Raw genomic sequence first — 19,718 nt, forward strand, 5'->3', positions numbered from 1 at the left:
ACGAAGCGACGTGGTTTCGATCGCTTTTTTACTTTTTCAGGTCGAAATCACTACTCATGAAAAGTACTCCTCGATCGTAATGGTCGGGCGGTTCTTTCGAGCATTGTTTTATACTTTTTCGGGCTCGAGAGACACAACTTTACGAAAAAGGACACCCTTGGAGTTTTCTTTTCTGCTATCTTTTCAAACTCTCTAAACATGAAAAGACGCCAAGTTCTTCCTCTGTCAGACTCATTAAAACTTGATGATATTGGAGTCCGTCGAGATGATGCTTTACAAGCATATGCTATCCCCGTCAAGCTTGTTAATAAAAATAACTGGGGTACTCGCCAGAAATGGTGGGGGAAAATGGAACCATAATTATTGTCGTGTCAGCAGTATGTCGCTCTTGAACATGGCACTTGTTTGCATTCGTGTCTGGGTGGGGACATCTCATCTCGTTTTTCACTTGCCTCCATGGATTTGGGTGATCCTGTTTGACCTCTCATTTGCCCATTGCCTTGTCACCATGACCTCTGTTCCATTGATGTCAAATACTGCCAAGTCCACTGTCGTGCCACCGATATGTTCAAGAGAAGTTGACCTCTGCAGAATAAAAACCTCCCTCTGATAGCTCGCATAATTCTGATTCACCACAACATTCTTCCTCGGTCTCGTGTCGATGATGTGGGAAACACTATGGCCCACCTTCGATCAAGGTCACTTCCTGTCGACTTCAGCTCATTATCCAGGAAGCTGATCTAGAGACTCCCTTCCAGTGCCTTGGAGCCTGTATGCCTCAATGGCAGGTTCTTCGTGTTCGACGTGAGGTTTTCATCATTGGCCTCCGATCGAATGATTCTACGGGTGTTCAACGCCAGCTCACTGATTCGCGCGCCGTAGATTGTACCTATAGTACCTTGAGGGCCATTTTCATTATTGGAGGTACCTCTCGCATCTGTTAACAGTTTTCATTATTGACTGGTAATCAGACGATGTTCATGCATGTTCGACTTCAACTCATGTATTCGCATGCTTGAACTTGTACTTTTGTTCGGGTCGAGATGGAGCGCAAGACCCTGGATTTTGTCTGTTGGAATCCAGGCTGCGATTTTGAGGATTATTGTGATTATTACATGACTCATTCACTAGATGGCTGCGACCATGCCTGAGTCTATTCATCGATCCTCACCAGATGGTTGCGCCCATACCATGGATCTATATTATTATGTACTCTGTTATGGATGGCTACGCCCATACCACATATATCATGTACTTGAGATATCAGTTGTACCTCTCTATGCAGATTCTCCGGCGACAGCATTTTCAGTTGCCTGTGTTCTTGTAAAGCATTTAACCCCTCTCTCTCTCAGGTCTCATACTTTAGGGGGCATCTGTTACACAGTAATTTGTCACCATTTGTCACCGTCCCTGTTACCCCTCTCCCGCACTTTGGAGGACTCATTCCGGGACCTGTGAGAAGTGACATAACTTGAAAACACTTGCATTATGTTCCCCTAAGTATGGACTTCATATGCCTGAAGACATCTCCTGCAGAATATCCTTAAAAAGTTCCCTTTTTCCATTAGCGCGGATCCACAGTGTATTACTCGCGCCAACGGGGGAAATCCTCCAAGAGGTCGCGCCAGTTGGCACTCTGTCTCAGATCTATACTCACACCAACCGAGTTTTGGAAAGCTTTTTAACAAACGCACGTGCGAAAGTTTTTTCCTTTCGACTCATGAAGCTTTTTAAGGATAATGCCAATCCCATGGATGTCGTGATTCATTGTATCTCCCTTTCCTCTATCCATAATAGCTTTTTGAGGATAAACCCAATCCCATAGATGGTGTGATTGATCTTATCTCCTTCACCTCCATCTATAAAAGCTTGTTCTGTTGCCTTGGACAAGCTAGTTCGAGCATAGGGAGAATTATACTTTCAGAAGTCTAAGAGATTGTTGTAAGAGTCTTCTTTGCATTCATAATCAAAGAGAGAGAGGCTTGTCTCCAATCCCAACAAGCTTTGCAAGGCATATGTAGCTGATCACCCAGCCAAAGGAGGATTTGACGTCAAAACTATGGTTGTATTCTTCTTTGTTGTTTATCAATAATAGATGACTATCATTATGGTTCCACTCTTGTTATTCATTGTAATAATGTTGGAGTTATATCTTTTATGACCGATATATAATTTTATCTATTGGATTTTATGCTTGTATTTGTGTTGTTCTTTGCATGTGCAGGTGTCCATTCACGAAGATCATGGGGATCGTGACCGGCCGGAGCAAAGGAACGAGAGCGGCGACTCTTCTACGAATATTAGCGTTGGAATCCAAGTAGGCTCTCATCATCCACCTTTAATTTGCAATTAGGAACTTGCGTGATAGCATTGTTTGATTGTTGCTAGACCCGATCTGGGCTAGTAGGGATCGCCTCTGTCTGCAGAGGGGATTTACCTCTCCAACAAGGAGTTAAGGCTCGAACTGGTTGAACCCTTGCAAGACCAGTCTCATAAACCCTAACAAAATCCCATGGTGGAAGAAAAGAAAGACGAGGGAGCAGGATATCCTTTCAAAATATTGCTCAAAGAAGCCCTCAAGCGACAAAGGAACATGATGATGGAAAACTTTGCCTAGATCCTTCGAAAACTACCCATAGGCAACGCATCTTCTTTCAGAAACTGCTTTGGGAGTGCCACTCCCTTGAAGGTACTGGTTAAATTTGACATACCCATGTTTGAAGGTCAGATAGATGCAAATGTCATAGATAAATGGATAATTTTTTCTAGAAGGATATTTCTCGGTTCATGACTTTTCGAACCAGGAAAAGATTAATTTTGCACTCCTCAAAGTCGCTCCACACATCAAGGACTGGTGGGAAACCTACTAAGAGAAGAGGGACGAGAGTGAATCCTCATTATTATTAGCCACACCCACTTGGAATTATTTCTGAGATGCCATGAAGGAGAATTATTACCCTATCAGGAGCTATGAAGATAAATACATAAAATGGACCACACTGCGGTAGGGAAGGGACCAAGATGTGCCAGAGTTCACAAATATTTTTCATACCCTTCACACGAAGTTGGGTATCAAGGATTCTGAGTGGCATTTGGTACTCAATTTTTTCGGCTATCTACACAAGTACATCCAGGATGACATGGAATTCCTGGACATCCCTCACTCCACGTTGCCTATCAATATTCTATCAAGATTGAGCATACATTTAAAAAATAAGTAAGACTTTGGATCTGTGAATCTGAAGCAAGGGAAAGGCACCCCCAAGCCACAGAACAAAGGACAAAGCCAAGGTGGGGTGACCCAGGACAACTTGTCGAAGCTGCAAGAAAAGAGCAACACCACGAAGACAAATAAGGACACAAGGAAATGGTGTGAGTTCCATAAGATCCCCGCTCACAACATGAGTGTCGGGCCAAGAAGTCACTAGTGGCTTAGCTGAAGGCTTCGAAATCAGATGCATGTTCTGAATCCGAGTCAAAACTCGACAAGGGGAATGACAAAGGGAAGCTAATTATTGACATGGAGCCTAGTGCCACTGTTGCCACTACCAAGATCTAGAAGAATGAGCCCAAATATCCATAAGAGGGGGAGCACCTCTTCCACTCACAAATGTGGGTGAAGGGTTCTCCACTATAGTTCATTGTCGACAGTGGGAGCCAAAAGAACCTCATTTCAGCAGAGGTTAGGAAGCGGCTACGCCTATCGACCACAACACACCTGCAGTCATACACCATTAGGTGGCTTCACCAAGGGCCTGATATCTGCGTCATCCAACAGTGTCACCTTCCCTACAACATCAAGCCTTTTGAAGATGAGGTACTGTGTGATGTTTCTCCTATTGAAGCTTTTGATGTATTATTAGGACAACCATACTTGTGGAAGCGACATGTTGTGTATGAATCTAGGCCCTGCAATGTTATTATTACTTTGGGAAACAAGTTGTACAGGATACCAAAGGTGGCACTGCCTACCACCATATCTTTGATCACTGTGAAGCAATGCAGTAAGATCATTTCCAAAATCGATAAATTTGCTTTCGTTATGATTCTCCCTCAAGGAAAGAAGAAGATTGTGGTCACGACCTCTACAAAAGGCTCCTTCGCACGGCAACAACAGATGGAAAATGTCATGGAGGAGTACATGGACATCTTCACCTCACCCATAGGGGTACCTCTATACTATTAGGTCAAACACTCCATTGATATGACCCCAGGTGTGATGCTTCTCAATGGACCGATCTATCGACTCTTTGTTATGGATAACAATGAAATCAAGAGGTAGGTTCAAGAGTTATTACAGAAAGGGCACATCAAGTTATGTTCATCACCCTATGGGAGCTCAATCGTGTTGGTACAGAAGAAGGACAAGGACTAGAGACTTTGTATTGACTATCAGGCACTAAACAAGATCACAATCCGAAATAGGTATCCAATCCCATAGATTGATGACCTTCTAGACTAGCTCTAGGGGGGAATATTTCAGCAAGATTGACTTGAAGTCCAAGTATCACCACGTACCAATCAAACCCTCTGATGTGTGGAAGACTGCTTTCAAATCCAAGAAGGGCCTTTTCAAATGGTTGGTCATGCCTTTCAGGTTGATGAATGCCCTCGCAACCTTCATGAGGTTGATGGATGACATCTTACGACCCTTCACCAACTCATTCATGGTGGTGTATTTGGATGACATCCTAATCTTCAACTAGATTCGGAAAGAGCACATCTACCAGTAGGTCCATGACATATTGGACAAAGCCAATGCTAAGTACAAGCAGTGACATGATCAACATCAGGCGCCACACAAGTTTTGGGTGGGTGACAAAGTTTGGCTACGTTTGCAGAAGGAGTGCCTCACTAGGCCCCACCGTAAGTTTCGACCGCTTGGATATGGGTTGTACACCATCACCAAGATCATAGGGTAAAATTATTTCGAGCTCAGTATTCCACCATTCCTTGGCCTACACCCATTGTTCAATGTGAACCACCTTCAGCCATACTTTCCACCTTTACTAGACACATCCGACATTGTAGAACAACTCACACCAAGAGAGTTAAACCCAAGTTGCATGGAACATACCACAACTGATTGGATCATGAAAACACATATCAAGAACACTCACCAACAGAGGAAACATCTATATCGATTTGTCAAATCAGGCTAACTCGTTCACCAGGGCAAGTGGTTCACCAAGGACCAGGTTCAACAAAAAATTCCTCACCTCATGGAGGCTTTGCATGAAATGGGGACCATTGCTTCATAAGGGGGGAGGACTAATCCATATGGATATTTATGGCCATTTGCCTATTCCACTTGGAGCTCCTCTATTGTACCATTATTTCTTTCAATTTCGGTAATTGTAGCATAATTTATTATTTTTGGCAGTTTTTTGGGTCTTGAACTTCTGGAGCCGTTTTGAGGACCTAAACGACGTTTTATTTGGAGAATGGGAAAACGCAAGTCTTTAAATAATGTTTGTAGACAAAATTTATAGTCCTTGGACAGATATTTCTAATGAGGTATCATGCGTGTCAAACAAAGATCGTATACCAAAGTTATGACCCCGGGAAGTTGATGTACCAGTTTACCCCAACAGGGCCCATAATTTTAGCGCTTCATCTCCTAAGGTTAGGTTTCTAGATGTTTATGGTTTTCTATTGTTTCTTAATCATAAATAGGCCTTTGAGCCCCATTTTAACACATTTTAGAGGCATGTAACCACCACATCTATTCTTAGAGATAAGCTACCATCGCCCGAGCTAGTTTATTTCCATTTTGTTTGTAAACATATTTCAGTTCTTTGATATTAATGAAATGAAGTGTTATTTCTTATGCGTCTCTGTATTTGTGGTTGTATCTATATTTTTTTGTGTTCCTTTTTAAGTTCGGATCACCACAATGCTTTGTTTGTAGTTTGTGTGGGTTTTATCTTTAATGGATGCTTGTTTATAAGGTTGGAGGTGAAGAAACACATAATCCTCTTCTACAAAAGAATGATCCAAGTGATGTTTGTTAGCTTGTTGCTTCATTATATTTTGGACTAGAACCAAATTTTCCTCAAGTATGTGGAGAATGTTTTCTCTAGTATGAAGTGTGTGATCCACTACATGAACCTTGAAGGTTATTGATAAGTAGGAAAATGTTAATAAGGGTTTCGACCATATACAGCTTTATATGGTGTTATTTCAGCAACACCATTATAAATGGTATTGTACCACCATTCTAAAATGGATAACCATCATACCCATTGGTGTTTCATTTTTTAATTAAAGCATTGCAAGTAGGTTTCTAAGCACTTTTTGATCACTTCCATTTGACCATTAGTTTAAGCATGATATGTGGTGCTAATTTTCAATCAGGTACCCTAAAGTTTAAATAAATCCTACCAAAATTTGCAAGTAAATGTGGTATCCCTATCCAACATAATGGAAGTGGATATTCAATATAACTTACAAATCTAATCCATGAAGACTTAGGTAGCTGAGGAAGGCATAAATGGATGGGATAAGGCACAAAAATGAACACATTGAGAAATATATTTAATTACCACCATGGTGACTATTTCTTATACTTGCTTTTGGAAGACCCACTATAAAATCCATAGATATTTTGGTCCAAATAAGGACTGTTAGTGGTTGTAATGCCCCATGAGTATTTACCATTTCACCCTTATTTCTTTGACGAGTATCACATGCCTATAAAAGATCTTGGATGTTTTTTTTCATTCCTTCCCAAAACATGGAGTGCTTAGTTTGTTCATAGATTTTATGAAAGCTAAAGTGACCTATGGTAGTGATGAACGCAACTCTTCTTAGAACATTTACTTTAAGGAATATTTATTTACCAAAACAATGTGCCCTTTATACTTCAGGGAATATTTTTTCCATGTATAACTTTTAGGAGGGTTGAGGCCTTCTGAGCCTTTTGTTGAGTTGAAATGTAGTGTACTTTTCTAGGCATTCTTGACAAGATTCATCAAGATAAATAAGAATTGGTAAGGATAAGGAAAATAGGGATTCTTCATCATCATGTTAATTTAATAAAGAATTAGCCAACACATTTTCTTATCTTTTTTTATATATTATCTCATGATCATACCTAAGCATCTTAGTAAACCACTTGTGCTTCTCTAGTGATGATAACCTTTTTCCTAGAAAATAGTTTAGAATATGATGGTCAAATTTGATCTAGAAGTGATCCATAATAAGAAATGGGTGTCAATTCTTAAGTACATTATGGATGGCCAGGATCCCTTTCTCATAGGTTGATTTTCCCAAATTACAACCACACAACTACTTACTAGTGAAATTCAAAGGATTCGCTTCTTGCGTCAATACCACATCAATACCTCTAATTGAGGCATTACAATTCTAGATAAAATTCTTAGTGAAATGAACCACTACTAATGTTGTAGTAGTGCATACAACACAAATTAAAGCTAAGAAGGTTTGCTTAATGGTCATTTTGCATACAAAGGAGGATTTCTTTTTAACAAGGTCTTAATGGGTCAACAATTTTTCCATATTGTTTCATAAACTTCTAGTATTAGCCTATAATTACAAAGAGCCCACACAATCTCTTCAAGGTCTTGGGGTAGGGCCAATATTTCATAGCCACAACTTTCTTGGGATTTAATGCCACCCCATATTTACTAATAATGTGACCAAGTGTACAATCTTTGATTCCCCAAAATTTCATTTGGAATTTTTAAGGAACAAATAATGGTCCCACGGGGTTTGTAAGGCTATGTCATCATGCCTCTACGATATTTTCATTTTTTTATTATAAATAAATATGTCATTAAATAATACCAACACAAAACTCAATACAAAGGGTTAAAATACCTTGTTCATGAGGCTCTAGAAGGTGGATAAAGCATTTAAAAGTCTAAAGGGAATTGGTAAAAACCATAATGACCTTCATGTGTGTGGAATTTCTCTTAGGGATGTCCTACTCCTTCATACCTATTTGGTGGTACCCTAAATGAAGGTCTAATTTACTAAAAAAACTTAACTCCATGAAGCTCCTCCAAGATATCATCAATAACTATAATGGGAAATTTGTTCTTCATGGTAAAATTATTGAGAACACAAAAATTAGGGTGAATGCACCAATTTCCTTTTTTCGTTAATACAATGACCATAGGTGATGAGTAAGGGCTAGTAATGAGATGTATGACTCTATATTCCAATATTTCTTCAATGATATTTCTTGTTTCGCTATCCTATGAAAAAGGGTGCCTATAAGGACGCACATTTGGTATTTCACTATTTGAAACTAGATGAATACCATAGTCATGTTCAACACATGAAGGTGGTTATAAGAAATGGGGTATTTCAAATACTTGTTGATGTTTGTATAAGAGCAGCCACAAATTAGTGTGAATCTCCTATGTGGAGATGTCCACCACCTACATGATATTGAATTGGGAAATAGTTACCTAGTGTCCTTTCTTCAATAACACCACCATATGGTGAGAGCTAATAATTTAAGGGGATTTAGAGTTAATCCCCTTGAGGGTATGTTTCTTCCTTTCCTTAGTAATGCTCACATAAATCCTAGAAATAAATGGCATTGGGTCCCAAAGTGCATAACCATTTTGCATTAAGAACTACATCATAACCACTCATTCCAATAGTGATCATGTGATATTTGAGGCGATATTATTTTATTTGAAGTTTTATATTTTCATGTTGGCATGCACATTTCATCATACCACCATTGTCCATCATAATTACAAAAATATGTATGGGATGGAAAAAACAACGGGTTTCTTTAGCCACTCTCCCATGAATAGAGTCGTGGGTGTTGTCACAATCAAGAAAAACAATCACCTTATATTTTTTGATGTAGTCAATCAACTTTAGAGTTTGGGGTGTAAAATATCTAGTTAAAGCATGGAGATAAATTTGGGGTTCCTTATGAGGAGTTTGTGTAGTTGTTTCTTCTCAAGGATGAGGACTTGTTTATTCAAATTTTGATTTGAGAGTGTCTTTTGAATGTCTTGGGGAATACATATATTTGAAATAATATTTTTTTATCTTTACATTTATGCCCTTCAAAATACCACTCACCACAATTATAATAGATTTTGAGGTGTTAGCATTCTTCCATATCTTTTGGTGACAAATTTTTTATTCTTCATCCCTAAGAGGTGGAGGAGCTAGTGGTTGTTTTCAAAGTGGGGTGAATGAGACAAGTGAATGTGGCTACTTTGTTTTATCGATTGATATACATCTCATCTACTTCTTTGGTTAATTAATAGGTGTCTAACCAAGTAACTTGGATTTACATCAAGACTTTTGCTTCAATTTCCTCCTTTAGAGAGCGGATGAAACATTCTTTAAAAAAATAATTATAATGCCTTCTATGTGGATTTTTAATTGCTAAAAGGTTGCAAAGTAGTTTACAACTCTTCCTATTTGGTTTAATTTTTTCAGTCATCCCAAATAGTCTGTCTTGTTAAAAATGAGAATATATATTCATCACAAACTAGTTATAGGCAATGTATTTTCCATATGCTTTCTTATGCCACTGTCCCATTGTGAACACTCTATATCCAAATATAAGACACTCACTTTGAGTCTCGTGGGGTTATTAATAATTACACGGATAGAGAAATAATGTTCCATTTATGTAATCTAATCTTCTCTATTAGAGCCATCAAACTTGTCCATGTCAACGTCAAGCAAGTGCTACCATGGATTTTGATCATGGAAGGATATGGATGACTATGGCTATTTGGAAAGAGTGCATTAGTGTGATGTTCTTATTCTATGAAAGATTTCCTAGTAGGTGGATCAAAATTTTGTTTTATCCAATTGATCCCCATGGATGTAAGTAGAACTCTTATTTATCAGGTGCTTGATCTTAGCACAACATTTTTCAATCTTTAATTGGAGTTCAACACCTTGTTTATTGACCTTGGAGTCAATCTGTTGGTACACGTTTTGGATTTTGTCCTTTGTGGCCACCATGTTTCAAGGATGGGTCATGGGACTATTGAACAACCACCCCCCAAATGTGTTATTATAAACTTATCTCAATATGACTAGTGTCTTGAGAGGAGGTTTTGGAGATATATCACAAACAAGTCCACACAAAGAGGGTTCCCAAGGTATTGCCATGTGATTAGCATGACACAATGAATATTTTGAGATAGGTCTCGCATTATGGTGCATGCAATGCCTACTTTTGATTTCTTTTAAATGATGGTGGTAGTATTACTCCATATTGAGTGTTATTGTATCGACAAAATTCTCAAATTCATTTTTATACTTAAAATGCAGAAATTTCTCTAATGTATTGTACAAGCTATGGTTTTTAGTTTGCTAAGGATAAATTATGGTTGAGTGTTATAGTTCTCTAATATACCAAAGGGTTCCTAGCAATAGTAATCGACAAAATATTCCTTGACACCAAATAAGGAGGATAGACCATACATTTAGTCACATTACTCAGTTCCCTAGTATGCAAGAGCCATCTCCATGAGTGTTGTTTTCAATGTACTATAGTAATATGATGGTTGCAATTTTATTTAAGGATGCTTTCAAGTGAACCCAGAGGGCTTCCAATATACCCAAGGGTATGTAGAAAACAATTTTGTATACAAGTATTGTTTGATCTAACAATACTCAAAGGGGTACCATCATTGATTACAAGGCTGTCCAAATAGTAACACCACTTGTATATTTTACACATATTCTTCCCCAGTTGTAGATTTTTCCACCAAATGATAGATCTCTATGTTATTTTGTATATTTTACTTGTAGTTTCAACAACTTATGTGATATGCTAAAACATAATACAAGAATCTACTCTACTCTTCAGAAAAAACCAAAATTTATTGATCAAAACAATAAGAAGAAAAGGAAGAATCTCAATCACACATAACACAATATTTCTCTGGTGAAAATAATTACTAAACACCCTGACCATCTATATTGCATTAACGAGAAGATATGAGAAGAAAATACAATGCTTGTTAATTCCTGCACTAGTATAATATATCTCTCTGCTTCCTAGGTTGACTCTGGCCAACACTTAGCCAATTTACTAACCTTCCCCTACTTCCTTGCACAGTTAGTCAAAGAATCTAGATGAATGCAATATGCCCTGCTCAACCTTGAGTTCAACTTGCACAAGTATTTCCTATCCTTTGCTTGATTACTCCCTTTGGTCGATACTTAGCGAAATTCCTAGCCTTCAAGATCCTAATTCCTTGCACCATTCTTGAGAAAATTAGTTTGTATTTAAAGGGAAATCCTCACTCTATAATTGCACTATCCAAACATAGGTCCTCAACTAACTGACAATCCAAACATAGGTCCTCAACTAATTGCATGCATTATCTATAAAATTCGAAAAATTATACAATTGATAGTACACTATCCTTGAACTCTAATCTCAAATGGGTCGTCCTCTAAACCGACATGCATGAGTTCTTTATGAGTGAATCTCCAGTTAACTGGTGTGGCACTGGTGATGCACTGGTGCACTAATCCACTAATAGACCTCTACTAGTTCCTCCAACAATTAGAACTAGTTTAACTGACTATAGCTCAGTTACACTGAGTTATCTAATTACAACTCAAAAGAACTCAACCTAGGCCCCTAAAATTTAGGGATCACTCTACATGACTCTAGATAGACTTCCAACTCGAATTTCGTAAGTCAGTTTAACTTAATTAACTATTACAAGTTACTATGAGAATATAATTTCAATTTAATTCAAGGACAAATTAAATTGGAATTTCTAGATGTTATTTTTAACATTTCTTGTTGCTATTTTCAACACTCCCTCTCAACAAGAAAGGAATTCAACTCTATCATGATCTCGTACCTTTGGAATGTTCTACATGAAACACTTCTCTCTAATGTTGTTGCTACTGTAACTTATAAAACTGAAAAATAATCCAAACCGAATCAGTATGATGCATCTGTCATCAGAGTCTCTAAATGCTACTAGCTTTGCATTTGTCGACTAAAAACTTTGTGCTTTTACTGACTCTGCCTCTGTCCACTGAAAACTCTACGCTTTTGCTGACTCTGCCTTTGTCAACTGAAAACACTGCACTTTTGTTGACTCTACCTCTGTGTCATCTGCGCTACTATCAACTCTTCTCTCCACACCCTTGTATCTGACTGTTGTTAGTCTTCGCCTTTGTTACTCTAATATCTAACTGCCTCAACCACCACTAATCCATCCTTTTGTTGTGTACCATGGGCTCCCGTAGCAAGGTAGTGATCCATGAGACAAAAACTCTCAATGGACCCTACCCAATTTCTGAAACTCTTGGACTAAGGTTTCATATTTCCCCGCCTCACACTAGGATGTATCACTACATGTGTTCCTTTTGTCCACTTGGTGTGAAATTTACCCCAACTGAAGGTCTCTACTTTATTGGATGCCTCGACTCGGTCTCCTCTCTGCTTCTCCAATTGTGGCTGCTCCACAACTTTCTAAGTCTTCTTCGGAGGCTGCATGTTGAGAGGTAATTCATGCTTCCTCTCAACCACCAAGTCTCTAACCTTTGCCTTACTCCTTAAGGCTTTGGATGCATCTTGTACCTCAAGAGAATATAGGTTCTTGGCTCACACACTAATCTGTTTCATTTGTCCTGCTGTCACAAATTTTTCTAAAAGAAGAGTTAATTTAAATCGGCTATATCTCCCTCATACGAACTCTAATTAATACAATTTTTTTTTGAATTTGGTTATTTGTTTTCGCAAGGAATCTAGATCTTCTCTGCAAAATCAATTGCCAAAAAAATCTTGCTCTTCAATCTGCCAATATCAATGATCACAACTTCTTATGTGTCACTAAAAATTGGCTCACTGATATGCCCACTACTAGCCTTCTTGATCCATTAAGAATTTTTCACATAGGGATATTCCCTGAACTAGATCTCCATCAATATGCAAGGACAACTTCGAATTCTTCTCTTCTAGAATGTGTTTAGCACCGATACCATGTATATTTTTACTTGTAGATTCAACAACTTATGTGATATGCTAAAATATAAGACAAGAATATACTCTACTCTTCAGCGGAAACCAAAATGTATCGATGAAAACAATACACAGAAAAGGAAGAATATCAATCACACATAACATAATATTTCTGTTGGAAAAACAAATGCTAAAAACCCCCACTATCTATATTGCATTAACCAGAAGATCTGAGAAGAAAATACAATGCTTGTTCAACTCGAACAATTCTTGCACTAGTACAATCTATCTCTCTGCTTCCTAGGCTGACTCTGGCCAACATCAAACCAATTTACTAGCCTTCCAAGCCCCTACTTCCTTACACAATTAGTTAAATAATCTGGATGAATACAATATGCTCTGCTCAACCTGCACAAGTATTTCCTATCCTCTGCCTGATGACTTCCTTTGGCCAATACTTAGCCAAATTCCCAGCCTTCAAGCTCCTAATTTCTTGCACCATTCCTGAGAGAATTAGTCCATATTTAAAGGGAAATCCTCACTCTATAATTGCACAATCCAAACATAGGTCCTCAACTGATTGCATGCACTATCTGTAAAATTCAGAAAATTATACAACTGATAGTACATTGTCCCTGAACTCTAATCTCAACTAGGTCTTCCTCTGAACTGACATGCATGAGTTATTTATGAGTGAATCTTCAGTTAACTGGTGTGGTATTGGTGATGAACTGGTGCACTACTCCACTACTAGACCTCTACTAGTTCCTCCAACAGTTAGAACTAGTTTAACTGACTATAACTCAGTTAGACTGAGTTATCTAATTACAACTCAAAATATCTCAACCTAGGAACCTAAAATTTAGGGATCACTCTACATGATTCTAGATAGAATTCCAAATCGAATTTCGCAAGTCAATTAAGTCAATTTAATTTAATTAACTATTACAAGTTGCTATGAGAATAGAATTTCAATTTAATTCACAATTTAATTCAAGGACAAATTAAATTGGAATTTCTAAATGCTATTTTTAAGATTTCTTGTTGTTATTTTCAACATATTTAAAGACAATGGATCACATCTCTAGCCTAAGAAGAAACTACTAAAATCCAAATTCATGTTATCTCAAAAAACAACTCTAATACCACTTGTAGTGACTTTTAACCTTTAGACTTGAATAAAAAATGAAATATTTAGAGAATACAAATGAAAAAACTAGATATGAGAGAAAAATGAGATGAAATATTTGAAATATACCATTGTATTGGTGATCTTAGAGAAATGATTTTCACTTGCCTCTTACCCACATGGCATACAGTTGGTGAATGGGTGCACTGTTAAGGCACTCCTTGCATAATGGTCATTGGTTTGAAACCCCATGGGTGTCCCACCTGCTTGATCTCCAACTAGAGGTTATGGTGGTAGTGGTGGGAATTTACCTCGTGTCACGTGAGTATGAGTCCCACCTAGTTGGTGATTCCTCTATTAAAAAAAATTGCTTCTTAAGGTAGGGTGACCTCTCACTAACTTGCATAGTTTTAATTACAACAATACTCAATAAAAAATTTGTGTAACCTCCCAGATTTATAAATAGATTCTTAATAGAAAAACCAAAAATATTTGTGGTTTAATCATTAATGAGCACTAACTACACATTGGCCCTTATTTGATAAAGAGGTACCTTTTACATTAAATAACTATTCACTCACTATTTAATAAGCCTTATTTAATGAATATGTCCTTGTACATTAATTAAATAAGTCCTAAAAGAATGTTAGATTCGGAGGGGGAAGCTCTGAGACTGGTGAACATGGCGGTCTAGGGTTTGGGTCAGACCTGCACAGACCACATCACTCTGTCATCGTTCTCTAGTAATACAACAAACAATAAACGACAAGGAACAACGCGCAAGCAATGGACACCCCCTAGGGGGAGTCTATGGTGCCTCCCCCCAATGATGCTGAAAACATTCAGATGCATGCAGAAGATATGAGGAAGAAGGCCTAGAAAGATGCGGGAACAGGACTTGATATACCGATAGACAATACGGATAGAAATGTGGCTCCCAAAGCAACATCGGCAACCTGTAAGCCAGTAGCAATTGAAAGACCTAAGATTGAGCTCCCAAGTCACCGGATCAACACTCAAATCCAGTACATGAAGGATCACGCCTTGATTGGAAAATTTATAGGCTTCTGGCCTACAGAGAAAGCTTTGCATGGATGGATCGCAGCCAAGTGGAAACCGAAAGGGCACATTACCCTGCAGTTGGGACCTAAGGGCTTCTTTATGGCAATTTTCAATTGCATAGAAGATCGAAACAGAGTCCTCGATGGAGGACCATACTTTTTTAATGTAGCTGGCCTATATCTAAGAAACTGGATTGAAAGATTCAATCCAGACAAAGAAGATTTAAGCTGGGCACTAGTTTGGATCTGCCTCTACTCCCTTCCTTTGGAGTACTAGGATGAAGACTCACTGCAAGATATTGGAAATGGTTTAGGGGAATTCATCAAAATTGCGAAGGAGACAAAACTCAGACGATATACCTCCTACGTCCGAATATGCTTTTATATGCATCTCAGCAAAGCTCTTCTGGATGTGGTAAGTCTATATCATGATGATTTTGAATGGATTCAATCAATAGATTATGAGCATGTTCCATTTCGATGCAGAAAATGTCATGCCCTTGGCCATATATTTCGTGACTGCCCTTCAAATCTGAAAACCTCGACCTCTTCCTCTCCAGATAAACCTGATTCGGATGGATTTACCAAAGTAAGCAACCGCAAAAAGAACCACAAAAAACCCTTTTCAATCCCTAAAAAACCTGTCGCCAATTCTTCCATGCCATCCACCAGAAATAGCTTTGAGACCCTAGCCCAGCCAGAGCTAAATAACTTTGAGAACCCTAATCACTCTGAGGAAATGCCCAAGATGACTCCACAATTCACTCCCTCGGGCTCGAAGAAGGCCCAGAAGTCTAAGCAATCCATAGATCTCACCTCCGCCTCACCCAGTATGATCCCAAAATGGAATACTCAGGGCATGGATGTCGACAGCATGCAGCCAGAAACCACAACTGTAACAGAAACAACAGAGGAAAGAAGTGAAGCCCAACACATGGAAGAGGAGCCTAAAAGCATATACATTGGAGATCTGGACATATTAGATTAGAACAAGCTTGCAAGACAAAAGAATATGACAAGATCCCAGCAAGATAGCTGGAAAACTTGGAAGTCATCCTCTCCAGAGCACAACAACAAATAACCCTAGGCATCTAGCATGGGAGTCAATGGGATGGCAAAAACATTCCTAAAGACAATAAAAAAAGAGGAAGGAAAACAAATCTTCAAAGAACCATCCACATCGGGGAAATGCTGGTGGAATCGGGAAGATATTCCAAGCTTACAAAGTATTACAATCCCCTACCCAACAATACATCATGAAGCTCACTTCATGGAATATTAGAGGGCTCAATAGCCCGGGAAAACACAGATTGATAAAAAACATGATTCAGCAGGAGAAATCCCAAGTCTTCTTCATGCAAGAAACCAAATGTAACTCTACAACACTGGATCAAACCCTTGCAAAAGCATGGCCAGGTAGTAAAGCAGTGGCAGTGGATGCCTCAGGAGCCTCAAGAAGCCTAGCAATAGTCTGGGATGAACGAGCTATCATGCTTAACAACATTCATGCAAGTAAGCACTTCATTCAAGCCACCTTCCATATTATAGGGACAAATGTGCATGGTCACCTAACCAATGTCTACTTCCCCCAGGAGGCAATGAATAAGATAGACATATTGAACACTTTATCTTTGATCAACTCTGACAGAACTCATCCACTCTGGATTACAGGAGAAGATTTTAATATGATTACAAAGCTGGAAGAAAAAATAGGGGGTAGGACCAAACTGGATAATGAAAGCATTCGTTTAAAAATTTTCATCCAAAATAACTGGCTCATTGATTTACCATTCAACAATGGAATCTACACTTGGAATAACAAACAAGCAGGTGCACATCAAATTGCCTGTAGACTAGATAGATTCTTGCTCTCCGACAATGCAATCCATCTTGGAGGGGACTTATCGGCTTCGATCTTACCTCTCACAGGCTTAGATCATTGGCCAATAGTGCTCTAATGGCAAAGGCCGGGAAACACTACATGGAGGCCTTTCTTCTCTAAAGCATTCTGGCTGACGCATCCAGACTTCAACAACCTAATAAATGCGGTTTGGAAAAGTTTGAAACCCCCAGATGACTCAAAAATGTATCAATTCCAACAAAAACTCAAAAATCTCAAGAATAACATCAAACAATGGAATCAAATTACCTTTAGCGATATATTCCAAGCAAAAAATGCTCTAGATCAAGAAATGAAAAGACTACAGTAGAGGATCATCACGGAAGGAAGATCTTAAGTAATCTCAGAGCAATAAAAACACCTTCAGACACAAACGTCAGAAAGAGAAAAGCAATAAGAAATACTTTGGAAACAAAAATCAAGAGTTAGATGGCTTAAGGAGGGCGAAAGAAACACAAAGTTTTTTCATCGCACTACTATCCAGAGACGAATGCACAACAACATCACTCACATCCAGAATCGGCAAGGGGAACGACTGGAAAAACATGAGGATGTAGAACATGAGCTTCTCACTTATTTTAAGCAGGTACACCAAGAACCTCAGATAGATAGACTGCCAGCCATAGAGAAAATTACCAAGAATATCCCAAAAATTATAACAGAGGAACACAATCAGCTCCTTCTCAGGCCCATATCTTTACAGGAAGTGGAGAATGCAATGCGACAACTCAAAGAAGGAAAGGCGCCTGGCCCTAATGGTTTCACCTCCAATTTCTTCCATAACTTCTGGGATCTAATTAAAGAGGAGGTCTGGCAAGTCATTGAGGAATCCAGGACTAATAGATGGATGCTTCCCTCTTTGAATGCAACCTTCATTGCCCTCATCCCCAAGGAAGAGCATTCTCAGACTCCCGATAAGTTTAGGCCTATTGCTCTTTGTAATGTCATTTACAAAATCATTTCCAAAGTGATTGCCTCACGACTAAAACCGCTGCTCCCACTACTCATATCACCAGAGCAATCAATCTATGTGGAAGGCCGGAAAATCACGGATGGCATCATTCTCACTCATGAGATTATTCATTCCTTAAAGCAGTCCAAAAAAGCAGGTATGCTCCTAAAAATTGATCTCTCTAAAGCTTTTGATAGTTTAAGCTAGAAGTATATTCAAAAGATGTTGATTGCCTTTGGCTTCTCCTCCCTATGGGTTAGATGGGTCATGAGTCTTATAACATCCACCTTCTTCTCCATTCCGGTCAATGGAATTCCTTCCACCCCCTTTCACCCCTCCAGAGGAATCCGACAAGGCGATCCCCTATCCCGTTTGCTATTTTTCATAATGGCAGAAGGGCTTGAAAGAAACATAAAATAAGCTCTTCATACCCAACAATTAAGAGGCCTCTCCTTTCCCAACACCCCTGCTTTTACCTACCAATAATTCGTGGATGACAACATGTTGTTTGGCCATCCGTCGGTCCAGGAAGCTCTTAAATTAAAATCCCTTTTGACAGAGTTCTCGGATGCCTCTGGATCTAGCATCAATAAAGCTAAATCCCAAATATTTTTCTTTCATACCCCTGCTACCACTCAATCTTCAATTGCTCGAATCCTTGGATTCTCGATAAACGCTCTCCCCTCCAAATATCTGGTAACTCCCATGACTGATACTGCTTTAAAGAATTCCTCTTGGCAACTACTCTTGGAAAAATTGGAAGCTCATCTCTCCTCTTGGACTTACATAGCCCTCAACATGGCAAGCCATCTAGTCTTAATCAAAGCCATCCTGCAATCCATGCCTCTTTATCTTTTTTTAGTTCTGCCAGCACCAAAATGTGTCCTCAAGGAAATCAAACAACTTCAGAGAACCTTTTTGTGGGGAAATTTGGGACAAAATAGAAAATGGGCTCTAGTGAAATGGGATACAGTATGCCTTCCGAAAAACTCTGGAGGCACTGGGCTTCGTGATCCTCAACACAGTAATGCTATCATGGGAGCACGAATCTGGTGGAAATGGATCTTGGCGCCGCATACTCCCTGGGCTATCCTCTGGACAACAAAATATGCCAACAACTGACCAGTAGACGATCTAATCCGACTCACAGAAGTTGGCCTATGATCCCTAATCTGGAATGCAACTAAACTACACAAGGATTTAATCCAACAGCATAGCTTCTGGGAAGTTAGGGATGGTAATAATGCACAATTCTGGGAAGACTCTTGGCAGCAAAGACCCAAGCTGAAGGACCTGATCAAACCTCACCAAATACCGGATTGGGAAGGGCAACTGATGGTCAAGGTCAACCAACACTGGAAGCCCACTCTCACACAGGGATACAGACAATGGATAAGCTCGGACCACATCATTAGGCAAGGCACAGAGTCCATTCAGGAAAATCTAGAAGCAGAACTTTCTAACAGGAAAATACGCTATTCCGATAAGAAGGATATAATTAGATGGGGATACGAGGCAAGAGGAACCTTCACTACACACGAGGCATATAATATAATTATAAGGAATCACACAGTCAAGGATCCTCTATGGAACAAAGTTTGGGCCCCCACCATTTGGCCAAAAGTATCCACTTTCCTCTGGTTGCTCTGTCAAAATAAAATCCTCACTTGGGACAACCTACGGAAAAGAAGCTTTTATGGGCCCTCCATGTGTCCCAACTGCAAACA

The sequence above is a fragment of the Pinus tabuliformis genome, chromosome 1_1 (assembly GCF_031772625.1).
Source record: "Pinus tabuliformis cultivar Carrire ecotype Pingquan chromosome 1_1, CPIR1, whole genome shotgun sequence".
Lineage (NCBI taxonomy): Eukaryota > Viridiplantae > Streptophyta > Pinopsida > Pinales > Pinaceae > Pinus > Pinus tabuliformis.